The following is a 14,633-nucleotide window of genomic DNA, read 5'->3' on the forward strand; positions in this document are numbered from 1 at the left end:
ATAATGATAGAGCTTTCAATATTTCACCATTAATATGGTACTGTTTGTTTTTTTAGCAGAAATTCTGTACCTCATTAATAAATTTTCTTTTTCACCTGCTTTGCTCAGAAATTTTATCATTATTTATTGTTACAGTGTATCAAGTAGTTTTTGGATCTATATGAAGATACTATTATTTTCTAATGCTGTGCCAACCTTACAATCCTCTTTAAAAATTTGGTTAGCATATAATTTTTATACAATGCTTTATTAACTCTGCTAATACTTTGTTTTTAAATCTAAGTTTTCAGTGAAATTGGTTTTGTCATTTTTTTTTAAATACTACCTTTTCCTCAAAAATATAAGTTGGGTAGGAGATCATTTTTCCTCTCATGAGAAAAATTTTATAAGATTGGAATTTTTAGCAGCTTAAAGCTTTAGTAAAAGATTCCAGTAAAGTAATGTGGTAGATATATTTTTTGAGGAGATTAATTACTGATACAATTTTTAATGGATATAGAGCTTTCATATATTCTATTTCTTTTTTTTTTCTGTTTTGATAACTAATGCTATAAATTTGCCATTTTCATGTTTGGCAGCAAGGAGGAATATAATGTCCATTTATTATCTTTTGAAAACCTGATGACTTTTTCATTCTCTAATTATCTATTTTTCATTCTCTAATTATCTATCTTCCAAATGAGTTTAATCCATTTTGTCTTTTAACTGAAAAGTTTTTTCATCCATATTGAGTATGATTACATATATATTCTTTGAGCTGATGCTTTTTATTTAACCTATTTTTTTTCTGTTCTCTTATACCTATTTGACTTTTGTATTAATTTTGGTATGTAATTGATGTTTCTCTCATTATAATTTTTCACATAATTTGAGAGATATACATACATTTTATCTTTTTTAAATATATTTTATCTTTTAGTGATTGCCTTAATTTTAAATTAACATAGTTAACTTAAAACCCGAAGATAACAAATCTTTTTAAATTTCTCCTAAACTTTATAAGAACCTTGGAACATTTTAACTCCAGTCATCTCCTCCAGGAAAATACTATTTTGATAATAGTATTTTGGTTAATCCTTCAAATTAAACTTGTAATATTCAATAGTCAATGTGTGTTTAGCATATTCACAACCTTATTTCTCTTTCTCTCCATTTTTCTCCCCCTTTCTCTCCCCCTTTCTCTCTTTCTTTTTTGAGCAGCAAAGAAAGGCGTTTATTCACAAGTCTGCAGAGTCGGGCGCACCGCCAGCCAGGAGCACGTGCACGCAAAGTAGACAAAGAAAACTGGTTTTATACTAATGCTATTAGCTCCCCCTCCCTAATGCCATTAGCTCACCCTCCCCTCTCCTTCTCCCCTGTTCCTCCATTACTGGTTAATCCGAGTTCAGAATCTAACATGATTAACTACTTAACTCAGGGTGTGATTAATTTAGAGTAATCTGGTTATCTACATCTTCCCATTTCTCTGTGTTCAGTGACAACAATCTTCCTCCTGTTGATCCCAGGGATATGTGTGAGGAGCTGCGGAATGTCATTTCCTCACCTCTTCTTCGTGATTCATCTGTTAATTATCTCCTACTGGTTTGAGAGTCACTGCCTTGCTTCTTTATCCCCAACAAAGGGACAAAGGGATGAATGGTGTTAGACATATGGACCTTGAAAGAACGGCATCCAACAGGACAAGTGAAGCCATTGCCTGAAGTAGTGTTGTGAGAGAAAAGGAATAAACACTAGGTTCTCTCCCCTTCTGTCCTTGTGCCTCTCTATAGACTTCTTCCTTATTTCCTATTAGCCAAAGCTAGCTTGAAGCCCAAGGGCAAGGAAGCTGCTATGGTGTACCAGCTCAAACACAATACCCAGGCAATGGACTTTTTAATGACTCAAGCAAGCAGAAATATACCAAGTAAAAAGTGAAAGTCTTTATTGTCATCCCTACCCCTTTTTTCAGTCCTCTCTTCAGTACAGGGCCAAGACTAGGGTAAGGCAAGTGAGGCATCTAGGGTGCGAATTTTAATAAATTTTAGGTGTCTCACTTGTCTGACCCCAATTCCAGCCCCGCTGCAGATGGGGCAGTTATCACCTGTTTAGTGTGTAAACTGCCCTGGCTGGTTTGGCTCAGTGGATTGAGCGTCAGCCTGCGAGCTAAGTGTCGCTGGTTTGATCTTCCAGTCAGGGCACATCAGAGAAGGAAAACTCTGACTCCAAAACACCTTTGCTGCCTTGCGGCATACCTCTTCAGGGGAAAGGCTAAGGGAGTAAACCCCGACAGAAAATCCGGAGCCGGAGTCCCTAAGGCGGTTTGACGCTGTAGTCAACACCGGCAACTCCTGCGGCGCACCTGAAACCAAGCTGTATTGACTCCGTCTTTCCCTTGGACCCTTCAGCTGCGAAGAGAGGGGGGGTCTGCTGCATGGGCAACAGCAGACCCTCCATATCACCCTGCCCAGGCTCTGTAGCTTCAGCTTCACTGGAGAGGACACTCCAGCGTCATCGCAAGATGTCGATTCAACACGGGAGGAGACAGATACCGTGTCACTCCCGAGTCGGACTGCACAGCCATTCTTGGCGGTGCAGATAGACTCTTAAGACTCTTAAGAAGCTACACCATTGTCTCTCGAGACGGACGGCTGCCGACGACGATGGAGTGTGTAAACTTCTGGGCTGTTGAAATAAGTACTCTCTGGCTCACTTCGGATGGAGGCTGCATGTTGATCCTTGGCATCTGATCACTCCTGGGTTTCTTTCCCTCCAGGTACTCCCTGCTCCATCTCATTCATACCTGCCTTCCAGCTCCTTCAGGAAGCCCTAGTTTGCTCGGTTCTCGGTCTGTCTGTCTGTCTGTCTGTCTGTCCCTGACTTCTCCACATTTAGCACTCTCAGTGTACCATAACCTTTCAGCTTTCACTTCCATATAGTGACTTCTAGATGAAACTATTTGGCCCTGATCCTTCTCCTGACTTTGGTTCCATATCTCCAGCTGTCCTCTGGACAAGCTTAGACTCTTCAAAATCACCAGGTCTGAGACAGCTCCCATCCTCCACACTTCCCTCCCTCTGTGACAGATCAACTCCTCTTCTCCAGGTTTCCCTAACATTTTCCAACCAACACTTCTCTTTAAGACACTTATTAAATCAAACCTGATTTAATTCAGTGGCCTCCTTTTCTCTGGTGCTCCTCTCCTTTGTTCCTTCATGCTGCCACCAGATTAAGCTACTGACATTACATCACACCAGTGGAAGTGTCCAATACAATTGTCTCTGATCACCATAGCCTAAAAATAACTCTGCCTTCTAAACTATCAGAAGTAAATTCAAGGAAATAGGGCACACCTTTATGGATTTAATTGAGAGGGGTATTCCAGAGTTGAGAAAATACTAAAAGCAAAAGGATTAGGCTTGGGACTTTAAGTAGGCTTTGACTAAGGTTCTAATAAGGGGGCCAGTGTGGCTGGAATGGAGTTGTAACAGAACCTCTGGGCTGCTCCGATTGAAGCAGAACCCGTGGGCCATATAGTTGGGGGCCCAACTGCCCACCGCCAGAATTACAACTCTTAGTACTAGAGTTTAGTGAAAAGAAAAAGAACTATTTATTTAACAGTTAGATAGATTTAGATTATTTGTGGATTTCCGCTGTTGAGTCTTATGTTCTTTAAAACACCCACAAACACATAGTTCTGCCTCCCCCTACCAAACCAGACCAGCCTTAGAAAAGTCGGAAACACCGTTTCCCTACTTCCTAGGCACAGTTCAGCTTTACCAGTAGCTGCCAGTCACTCAAAACTGATTGGGGAGGTCCTTTCTGTGCTGTGGTGCCCTCCAGCTCTCAATGCAGAACCGCCTGGATTCTCAGCCTCCTTGTAAACTGCCTTCTTCCTGCAAACCACATGGATCTCCTCTCCTTCTCAAAACCGCATGGCGAGAGCCTCATAAAGCAGCCTAGAGAGCCCTCTCAAAACTGCATGGAGAAAGCCACTTCACCAAACCTCATGGAGGGAGATGCAGGAGAGCGAGTCCAAGAGAGTGAGAGCGAGAATGAGAGAGAGAGAGAGAGAGAGAGAGAGAGAGAGAGAGAGAGAGAGAGAGAGAGAGAGAGAGAGAGAGAGAGCGCAAGACCGAGAGGGAGAGCCAGAGTGAGCGAGAGCGAGAATGCGAGACCCCTTTCTCTCTCTCCCTTTCTTTCTCTCCCTCTCACTCCCTCCCTTCCTCCCTCTTTTTTTTTGTAACCTAGAATTTCCAAGTGGGATTTATCTCCTTCCTGAGGACCTATTTTAGAATTCCCCTTGGAAAGGAACTGTTCCCCCTTAATAAGCTTATTTTCTCCACGTTGCCTCATTTTTGGAGGTTTGCTGGATGCATAATGCTAAGCAGCCAGTTATTCTCCGTGTGCTGTTTAAAGACATGATTTTACACCTTCCATTTCTGACTGTAATGTCAGTTCAGCCTAATACTTGTTTCTTTGTGTGTAAATTGTTTTTTCTCACTGAGTGGCTTTTAGTCGTCTATTTTCTGCACTTCAGGTGTTCTGCAGGTTCTAGGTTTGAGATTTCTAGGTTTGGACTGATTTTCATTTACCCTTTGAGATTTCTACATCTGGAAATTAAGTGTTTTCCATCAATTCTGCGAACTCCTTCACATTCTTTTTCTAAGCAGTACTTTAGCTACATCCTATTTTCCTCATTTGAAAATTCAGTTAGATATTATGGTGCTTTTTCCCTTAGTACACATCTCTCAGCCTGTCTTCTTCCATAGTTTTTTATCCTTTCATCTTTTTGCGTTGTATTCTGGATAATTTCCTCAGATATTCTGGTTCCCTAATCGTTTTACCTCTATACAATTTGCTACTTAACCCATCTTTTGAAATTTTTTAAAGTTATAAATATTCTATTGTTAATGTCATGTTTTTAAAGCCTGATCACTTTTAGTTCTTATTCATATTTTTCTACCCATCTTTTAATTTTAAATTTATATTTTATACTTATTTAATATTTTATTTTAATTTTTATCTGTATAAATTAATTATCTGAAGTCTCTTCAGGTTTAATAATGCTATGCCTTGATTCAGCTGGCTCTCTTTCATGGTGATTTCTTTACTTGTGTGTATGCATGAGTTTTAATTTTTGATTATTCACTTTCCTCTCTTGTAATTTTATCTTTGGGAATTCTTTGAGGACAGAGTTAACAGTATTTCCTTCTAAGTGGACCTAGTTTATTTCCATGAAATCCCAGACCACTAAATAAAGTCCTGCTTCTTAAAAGATTTGCCAGTGTGTCAAAAAGAACCTTTATTACTTTTATAATAGCCTCTTATGTTCTCATGCTTTCTTGACAGATGCCTTTGGAGCCAGTGCTTTGTGGGTCGGAGGTTTGGGACCCTTCTGAGCTTTTGGGTGCTGACTCTGGGCTGCAGCTCACCCCTGGGCTGGAGCCTTCTTGCCTGCAGCAGTTGCATCTTTTTTGTTGGAACTTCTGTAGCAGCTGCTGCAGCTTCACCTTTAGCAGCAGGTGCTTTTGTGGAGGAAGCTCTCAGAAACTAATCACCTTTTGAAGCTTCCTAACTTCAAGCTTGATTATTCTGTTCCTTATTTTCTTTGCCTTCAATACTTTGTAATGATCAAAATCTCTAATCTTGTCTTTTCTTTCTCTGGCTTCAATCTTTTTGGCCCATCTTGTGGCTGCCCATTTTGTACTGATATCTCCCGTCTGCCAAGTTTGAAGATGAAGTCAGTGAGCTGCGTGCATTTGAAGGGCATTGCCTTTCCTTACCTGGTTGGAAGATACATCAACCAAAACCCTGTTCTGGTCAGTAACATACACAATCATGACCAGCTTCCTGGCATGAGGCCCAAAGGACACGTAGGCCGCTCAGCCAAGCTCCATGAAGTACCAGACACCATATTGGCAGCGTTCCGTGATCAGAAATTAGGTCTTATTTTATTTATTTTTATATATTTTTAAGATTTTCTTTTTTTCTTTTTAGAGACAGGGGAAGTGAGGGAGAGAGGGAAAGAACATGAATGTGCGGTTGCCTCCTGCATTACCCCAACTTAGAACGTGGCCCGCAACCCAGGCAGGTACCTTGATTGGGAATCAAACCAGCAACCCTTTGCTTCACGGGCCAGCACTCAATCTGCTAAGCCACACCAGCCAGGACCAGGTCCTTTTTAAAAATAAATTACTTATGTGAGGTTTTTTGTTTTTGTTTTTCTTTTGTTTATGTTTTTCCACAAAAGATATATCAATTCAAGTCCAAACAAGGCCAGCTTGTGATATGAATTCTCAATGTCCCTCACCTACCACTAAAAGTTTGTTAGGGAAGTTTATTTCTAATTCACTCAAACTGAAAGTTTAGCCCTTTTGAATTACCAAAGTCATGTAACAGGCTCCCAGGCTCACAAAAGACCTCTTGCCTTATGTAGGCAGTAGATTTTATTGAAGTCCTGTGACCTTGCAGAGACACCCAAACAAAAGGTCAAGACAACTACTTATGCAAACACCTCTTAGGCAAAAGTCAGCTTTAGTACAATCATATTTATCTGGATTCCTGTGATCATATTAATTTTGTATTCTTGTTACAGAAACAGGGGAGTCCAAAAATCCCCAGAGTTTGCGGCTGGGGGATGGGGAGAAGGAAGCAAATTTTAGAACGCCTCCACATGCCTGAGGCTGGTGGCTAGTGTCTTTCTTATGCAAAATGGCTTTAATGCATCCAAAGCCTCAGGTAGATGGGAGGAGTCTTGAACCAGTGGACAGTATGGAGAAAGCACACAGAGCCTGCGTACGGTTCTGTGAATGGTCAGAACTGTTTGCAACACCCACTGCGTCAGAGGACGCAGTCAGGGATACATAAGCAGCTGCGGACATTTTCGCTCTCTCTCGCTCATGCTCTAGCTCTTGTGTGCTCTTTTCCTTCCATGCGGCTTGGAGAAGGGGTCTCCGGGCTGCTTTGAGAGGCTCTCGCCATGCGGTTTTGAGAAGGAGAGGAGATCCGCGCGGTTTGCAGGAAGATGGCAGTTTGCAGGGAGGCTGAGAGCCCAGGCGGTTCTGCATTGAGAGCTGGGGGGCGCCACAGCGCAGAAAGGACCTCCCCAATCAGAACTGAGTGATTGGCAGCTGCTGGTAAAGCTGAACTGTGTTTGGAGAGTAGAAAAACAGTTTCTCTAACTTTTCTGAAGCTAGCCTGGTTTGGTGGGGGGGGTGGGAAGCAAGGATATGTGTTTGTGGGTGTTTTAAAGAGCATAAGACTTAACAGAAATCCGCAAATAACTAAATCTATATAACAACAGAAATCCGCAAATAACTAAATCTATATAACTGTTAAATAAACAATTCTTTTTCTTTTCACCAAACTCTGGTATTGAGAGTTATAATTTTGGTGGTGGGCAATTGGGCCCCTAACTAAAGAGCCCGTGGGTTTGTTTTCAATTGGAGCAGCCCAGGGGTTCTGTAACATTCTGACAAATCAAAAATTTCTAGCTAGCTCTGCAATGTAATTTAAAAGTTTTATTTTATCTTTAAATTTAGATGTTTGCATTGTAAATGTGGTTCAGGGTATCTAGTCTGCACTGAGGTGGGTAAAAGTAGGTTTACAATTGTAAGTATGTAAAATGCAGTCTGTTTGTTTATTTATTTATTTACTAATTTTAATCTTCATCACAGGACTTTTTTTTTTCATTGCTTTTAGAGAGACAAGAAGGAAGAGAGAAACATTGATGCAAGAGAGAAGCATCAATTGGTTGCTTCCTCTACACACTTGGACTAGGGATTGAACCTGCAACCTAGGTATGTGCCCTGAACAGGAATTGAACCTGCAGCCTTTCTGTTAGAGGATAACACTCCAACCCACTGAGCCACACTGGCCAGGGCCACAATTTATTCCTGTATTATAATTTATTATTTGTTATTTAGTTGTATTAAAAGTATGAACCTATTTTTGCCTGCCCTTGTGTCATCAGAAGTTAAATCAAGACTCTCTTTTGCTTCCTTTGGCTTATATAATAAATTTCCGAATACTGGCTGAATGGGCGGAGGAGTGGATGGCACGCTAATCAGCTGCTCTATACCATCCCTTTGTACCAAGGCAAACTTTTCTGTAAGGGGCCAGATAGTAAATTAGGCTTTGCATTCACATGTTCTTTATTTCAATTCCTAAACTCAGCCTTTTTAGTGCAAAATCAGTCCCAGACAATACCAAAATAAATGAACATGGCTGTGTTATCGAAAGAAGAGAGAAAAAGAAAGAAGGAAGGAAAGAAAGAAGGAGGGAGGGATGGAGTAGGAGGGAGGGAGGGAAAGAGAAAGGAAGGAAGGGAGGGAGAGAGAGAAAAAGAGGAAAATAAACAAATTTGTACATTATCTAAATAAGTAGTGGTGAACTCCCATTGACACTTTTAAGCACAGAAGTAATGTTTTGATAAATAAAGTAAGTATTATGAACATTCCTCAGAAGTAGAGACAGACATGGTGAATTTCCACACTGTATACCAACTTCCCAGGAAACCGAAGGCACTGAAAGGACGCATCCATCTTCCCAGCCACCCTCTGAGAACTCACACTCCGAGAAACTATCCAGTATCTCTCATCAGTGGTAAAGTTTGCACTGGGACCTATATGTCATCAGATATATTGTATAAAATTTTTCCAAAGAAAGGAACATACACTGCGGTATTAGAAAAAGGGTGTGAATTATATTACTTGGGACTGGCTATAATGTGTGCCCTTGAACTAGGCAACACTTAAGTGACTCTCAGATGGCAAAATTGAGATTAAAAAGGTTCCTCACTTGAAAATGACCCTTTTGGCGCTCCACAAAAAGAGAATCTTATAAATTTAGCACTGAATATCTTTGTAAGAGGTAAGGCATCCCATGGAGCATGCTTTAACAGTTTAATCATTAACCTAGCTTGAGGCTTTCAAAAATTTTAGTTGTAAATTATAAAGCATAAGAAAACCTTCAAACTTTAAAAAATAATTTTCCTTTAATATAAAAGATCACAAGTAATAGCAACAGTTCAATTTCATGGACAGCCAAAAAAAACCAAACATGACAGAAATTTCCAGAAGGATTATGTTACGTTTGCAACTAATATTCTAGGAGAATGAATGTTCTAATTATTGGTTAGGAATATCTGTTCTTTTTAGACATGTTAATCAACTCTTGTCTGGACTCCATGTAATATATGTTAGTTTGAAGAAAGAAAAGTACGAACCACTATTCTAATGTAATAATATATAAATATAATTCAACTTTTTATATATAAAATATATATAGCTGTATCTGAATCACCACACTGGGCAGAGATGGAATCAAGCTTTTTGGGTGAAATCTGAGCTCGCAGCTAAACACTGCCCTAAGTGATGTTCCCAGCTCTTCACAGAGCAGTCTTGGCAATGCCTATAGCAAGAGATGAAGCACAAAGTCCTGGGCACCATGCTTCTCTCCTTAGATCTAGATAACTCACCCAGTTCTTACATGCATCATTAACTTCCAGTTCTTGAAGGGTCCTACATTTCATGACATTTAAGAGCTTAGCTCTCACCAAAAAGGGGGTAAATTTTTTAAAAGATACAACTATTGACACAGTGATAAAGATGATTATTATATTATTATGATGTGATTTATCATAGATGCTTTTTTTTACTTGTCTATTACTTCCATATATTCTACATAGAACATGTTTTTTGTTATAATCAGGAAAACACACACACACAAACACAATGAATGAAGGTCAGTGTTTCAAGTCCAAGTTTTGCCTTCAGTTTACCCAGTGCAATTTTGGTGCATGCACTAGCCTTGGCCATCTATTTGGTGATTCAGCAGCCACCATCCCAATCCTGGCTCCTGGCACCCTTCTGCTTGCACCCTGTTTTTCAGTACAAATCCCTGATCTGACTGACTCACCAAGTACTTCCAGATATGTTGTGTTACCAACCCCCAAGTCAACAGTTCCAGAAAAGCTCAGTGCTAACTTTATATTCCTTTTGTTGTTGGAAGGGAAGCCTACAAAAGGTGTTCTTAGAGACATGTAGTCCTGTTTGTTGCTAACTCCCATCCGGGGAGGAAGATCAGTAGGAAAAAAAGAAAAACAAAGTGTTAAATTGTGTATGGCTGATTGTGCCTCAGTGTTAGGGCCAGAGACCCCATTTTGCTTGCCCCGTGACCTGTTACCAGACTCAGACCTTGCAAAACAGTCTACAGCCAGTGGTCACTGTGTTCTTGGAAACTATGGCCTGCAGTCATGCAGGACCTGAGCCACCACCTGTGCATAAACAAAGAGGGTAGGTGTCACCAGCCATGCACATGATCACAAGGTTCAAGATTCCCTATCATCAGAGGAAACTGAGGCATAGCTGCAGGCATTCTGCTGAGAACTAGTTACACCCTCCTTGCCCCTTCCCCTCTCCCTTAATCATTTTCCAGAAACAAGGATCCTAAGTCTCCTGATAGCCATCCCTAATCAGAAGACATCATACCCTGGACTCTGGGGCTGACCAGCAAGGTGACCCATCCCCCTGAGTGTCTGCTCCCCACCCTTAAAAATCCCTCTATGTCTTCCCTTGGGGCTGCCGCCTGCTTGAACATCCTTCAATAAAGGCTTTGAACTGGTCCACTCGACTCCTCCTTTCTTCTGGGCACAAATCTAACACTCAAGATGTCTACTTATTAATAATGGTTATCAATTTCTTAATACTGAATGTTGGGAATTTATATCCATATAAGATTCAACAATGGTTATGTGCATTGTATTGAAGTCTATCTCAATAAAGTCAAAAAACAGAGAAAAAGGCTTTGTTATTCAAGGTGTGGGCTGAGTACCAGCACCATTATGTCTGTCCCACCTGTTTCTCCAGGAACCAGGTGTCTTAATGTACATCTACAGATTATTGTGATCTTTTAAAATCCAGATACTAAACTTCACTTGATCCTCAGAAAGTGTTTAACTATTTCACTGTATTGTAATTTTACTATTTCACTGGTTTTACCTATTAACTTATTTATGGGGAACTAGAACTGTATATACAAGATTTCTCAAACTTTGCTACTCAAAAAGGAGACTATAAACCAGTACAGTGAATTCACTTGGGGGCCTGATAGGAATGCACAATCTCAGGTCCCAGACAAAACCTACTGAATCAAAATCTGCATTTCTGAAAAGGATACAGGAGATGAAAATGCACTGCTTTTAGTGCCAGAGTATTGATACCCTCTTAAATGCAAACATATACAGGACTAATAATATACTAATGTGAGTAAAATGGAGTGGAAAGAATTGTGTAGTTTAGTAAAGGCCAATCCAGGCATCTTGGTATGGCTCCTCACCAGCCTACTGATTATATTACTTTAAGAAATTTAAAAGGTCTTCCTTTTCTGGCACAAAGTTTCTAAAACCCTTGGAACTTCTTAAGTGACTAGTGATAATGCTGTCTATTGTTATGTTGATTAGAAGGCTTTGAAATGCTGATAATCACTTAAAGATGGGAGCTGGTCAAGAGACAAACCAGTCATGCAATTAGAGGACTGGAACTTTTAGTCCCTTGCCCTGACCTCCAGGGAGGGGAAAGGGACTGAGGCTCTATCTATTGCCAAAGGCTAATGATTTAATCAATGATGCCTATATAATAAGGCCTCCATAAAAACCCAAAGAACAGGGTTTGGAGAGCTTCCAGGTTAGAGAACACTTGGAGATTTGAGGAGAGAGGCATGGAATCTCTGAGCCCTTTTCCCATACTTTGCCTTATGCATCTCTTCCTTCTGGCTGTTGCTGAGTTATATCCTTTTATAATAAACTGGAGATCTAGTAGTAAAATATTTCTCTGAGTTCTGTGAGCCACGCTAGCAAATTAATCTAACCTGAGAGGTTTGGGGAACCTCTAATTATAGCCAGTTGGTCAGAAGTACAATTAACAACCTGGACTTGCAATTGACATCCTAAGTTGGAGGGAGTTGCTGGAACATCAAATCGGTAGTGGGTTAGTCAGAAGCATAGGTAACAGTCTCGTCTTGCCACTGGCATCTGAAGTGGGGAAGGGGTGGGTTTCGTCTTGCAGGACTGAACCCTATACCTGGTAGATAGTGTCAGAACTGAGTTGAATTTCCAGGGTCCTTCTAGTGTCTGAGAATTGCTTGGTATTGTGTGGAAAGCCCCACACACATTGGTATTGATTGGGTCTAGGAACCCATGTGAGACCTTTCAATCCATAGCAGTTATCAAATATCTTTAATTTCCTTATTTAGTAACTGTTACATAGTTCCTCTTTCTTCCTTCAACTCTTGAGATTTTCTCAATCATTCTGCTCCACTAAAATCAAAGCAGTATCTTCACAATAAATTTGACCTCCTAATGTAAATGCTCAAGAACAAATTTCCTCCTCCTCCTCCCAAAAAAACAGAATACTTAAACCCAGAATAATTTAATCTCTACACACAAAAGCATTAATAATTATGTCTAATTTCCATAAGATCTCAATATAATTCAATCCTTCCAATGAGCCCAGTTTTCGGTACTAAGAAGGAAGTCACTGTGAAGTCATATTAACAATACAGTCTTTCCACAAAATTCAATTTAATTAAAAACCAGGTGGTCCTGGGTTTTTCTCTAAGGCTCTATGCTAAAAATATCATGCTTTCCATAATGATTCAACTATAAATCAGAAGGAAAATGGAAGAGATGAATCAAAATATTCTTTCCTTTTAGTTAATACAAATCTGGTATCTTGTAAAGGTTTATGATCATGACACTGGAAATAGAAATCATGTGAGAAAAACTGATAGATTTAGCTAATTTAAAAAAAAATTTAATTTCTATAAACTAAAAACTCCTACATAATCCAAAGGCATATTTATCCTAAATACAAACATAACTTTAAAAAATCAACACTGAGATTAATACTGAAAATGAAGGTCCACACAATTTAAATTTGCTTTGTGACTATAGCTTTAAATATCTTTTTTCTCCTTTTCTCTACATCTCTCATAGACCTATCTTTTTTCCCAGCTAATGAGAGCTCCTAACCCTCAGTGTCTTGTGATTTCGCCCTATATAATCTATAACCCATATGTCATTGAAGAGTCTGGTCTTTTAAAGCATGAGCTCCCTGCACTTCAGAATAGCCAATTCAATACTCCTGCTTATGTATTTCTTTCAGACAATGCACACAGGGAGATAGACTCAATATTGGAGTTCAATAACAGTATGTCAACAGAAAAGGGGCAAAATTGACATGATTGGGAATTTTACACAGATAAAAATGGCCATAAAAGCCAAGAAAAAAAAGCAAGTTTGTCAGTTTACTAATCAAAAAATGCAAAGTAAAAGAATAATAAAATATGGATAATCTTTTTTACTTTCTGACACATTGCTGGTAGAAAGGTAAAAGTTAAAATCTTTCTCAGCAACAGTTTGGAAACATGCAAAAAGAAAAAGCCTGAAATATTTGCATATAGCAAACACAAAATTTCAAAGTTTACCCTTAGAAAATAATCTGATCTGTGCAATAGTGCTCAGTATGTCTCTGTTGAAAAACTTCTAACAACGTAAGTGCCCAGTAAGAGGGGTTGGTTGAATAAGCCATGGTATATCTACATACTGTTATATATACAAAAACTGAGTATGTTGTAGAAGAACATATGATGACATGGGAAGAAATTAGAAGTATATTAAATGGTAAAAAATTAAAAGCAGTATGTGCACTATGATCCCTCTTAGAAAAAAATACATCACACACATATCACATTTACTTATGAGTGGGTGAATGACTAAATAGATGGAAAGTTAAATATAAAGGTAGGTATATGGATGGATAAGTCACTAGATCAATTAGGGGATAGACAGAGATATAAAAGATTACAAAGAATGAAATTATATTCACTAAATAGTCACCAAAATATCAACAACTTTGGTTAACTCTGAGTGGTGTGTTTATGGGTGCATATCTTTGATTTCAAGTTAAGCTAATTTTTAAAATATATTTAAAATTGTTCTTTGGTGTTTTACCTAAAATATGTCCTTGATCCATTTTTCTATTAGGATTTTAGCAATTTATTTATTAAGTTGTATGAGCTCTTTGACCATAAAGATACAAAACTTCTGAAATTGTTGCTGCTAGTACTTTTTATTAGGCTATTTTTAAATTTAAATTTTATTTTCATTTATTGATGAGAGAGAGAGAGAGAGAGAGATCACTTTGTTGTTTCATTTATTTATGTCTTCATTGGTTGTTTCTTGTATGTTTCTTGACCAGGGATTGAACCTTCAACCTTGGCATATGGAGACAATGCTCTAAACAACTGAGCTAGCTAGGGCCTTAGGTTATTTTTTTACAACATGTTTTTATTATTCAGAGACTATTATTATTATATTTTGTGTAGTCAAATCTATGAATTTCCCTTTGTGAATTTTTCATTATTTTATATGTTTAAATCTATTAACCACTATCAAGTCAGTAAACTCTATTCTTTTTAGTTTCAGGAGTTCTCATATATTTATTTTATGTTTATCTCTTTAACTGATCAAAGCTCAGTTAAGGTGAAGATTGACCTTTGTTAGGGAAAAATACTGTCCTGGGACATGACTACCCTTCTTGAACCAGTTTTCACTAAAGTTTTCCTTTAAGAACATTTTATCTTTAAGTGTCTGA

General features: G+C 38.8%; 1 pseudogene; it reads right to left on the reverse strand.

Moving 5' to 3' along the window:
* Positions 1-5,311: 5,311 nt before the first annotated feature.
* Positions 5,312-5,876, reverse strand: LOC150006000 (large ribosomal subunit protein eL14 pseudogene; annotated as a pseudogene).
* Positions 5,877-14,633: the final 8,757 nt, after the last annotated feature.

Source organism: Furipterus horrens, unplaced genomic scaffold, assembly GCF_987537825.1.
Source record: "Furipterus horrens unplaced genomic scaffold, mFurHor1.1.pri manual_scaffold_6, whole genome shotgun sequence".
NCBI classification, from domain to species: Eukaryota; Metazoa; Chordata; class Mammalia; order Chiroptera; family Furipteridae; genus Furipterus; species Furipterus horrens.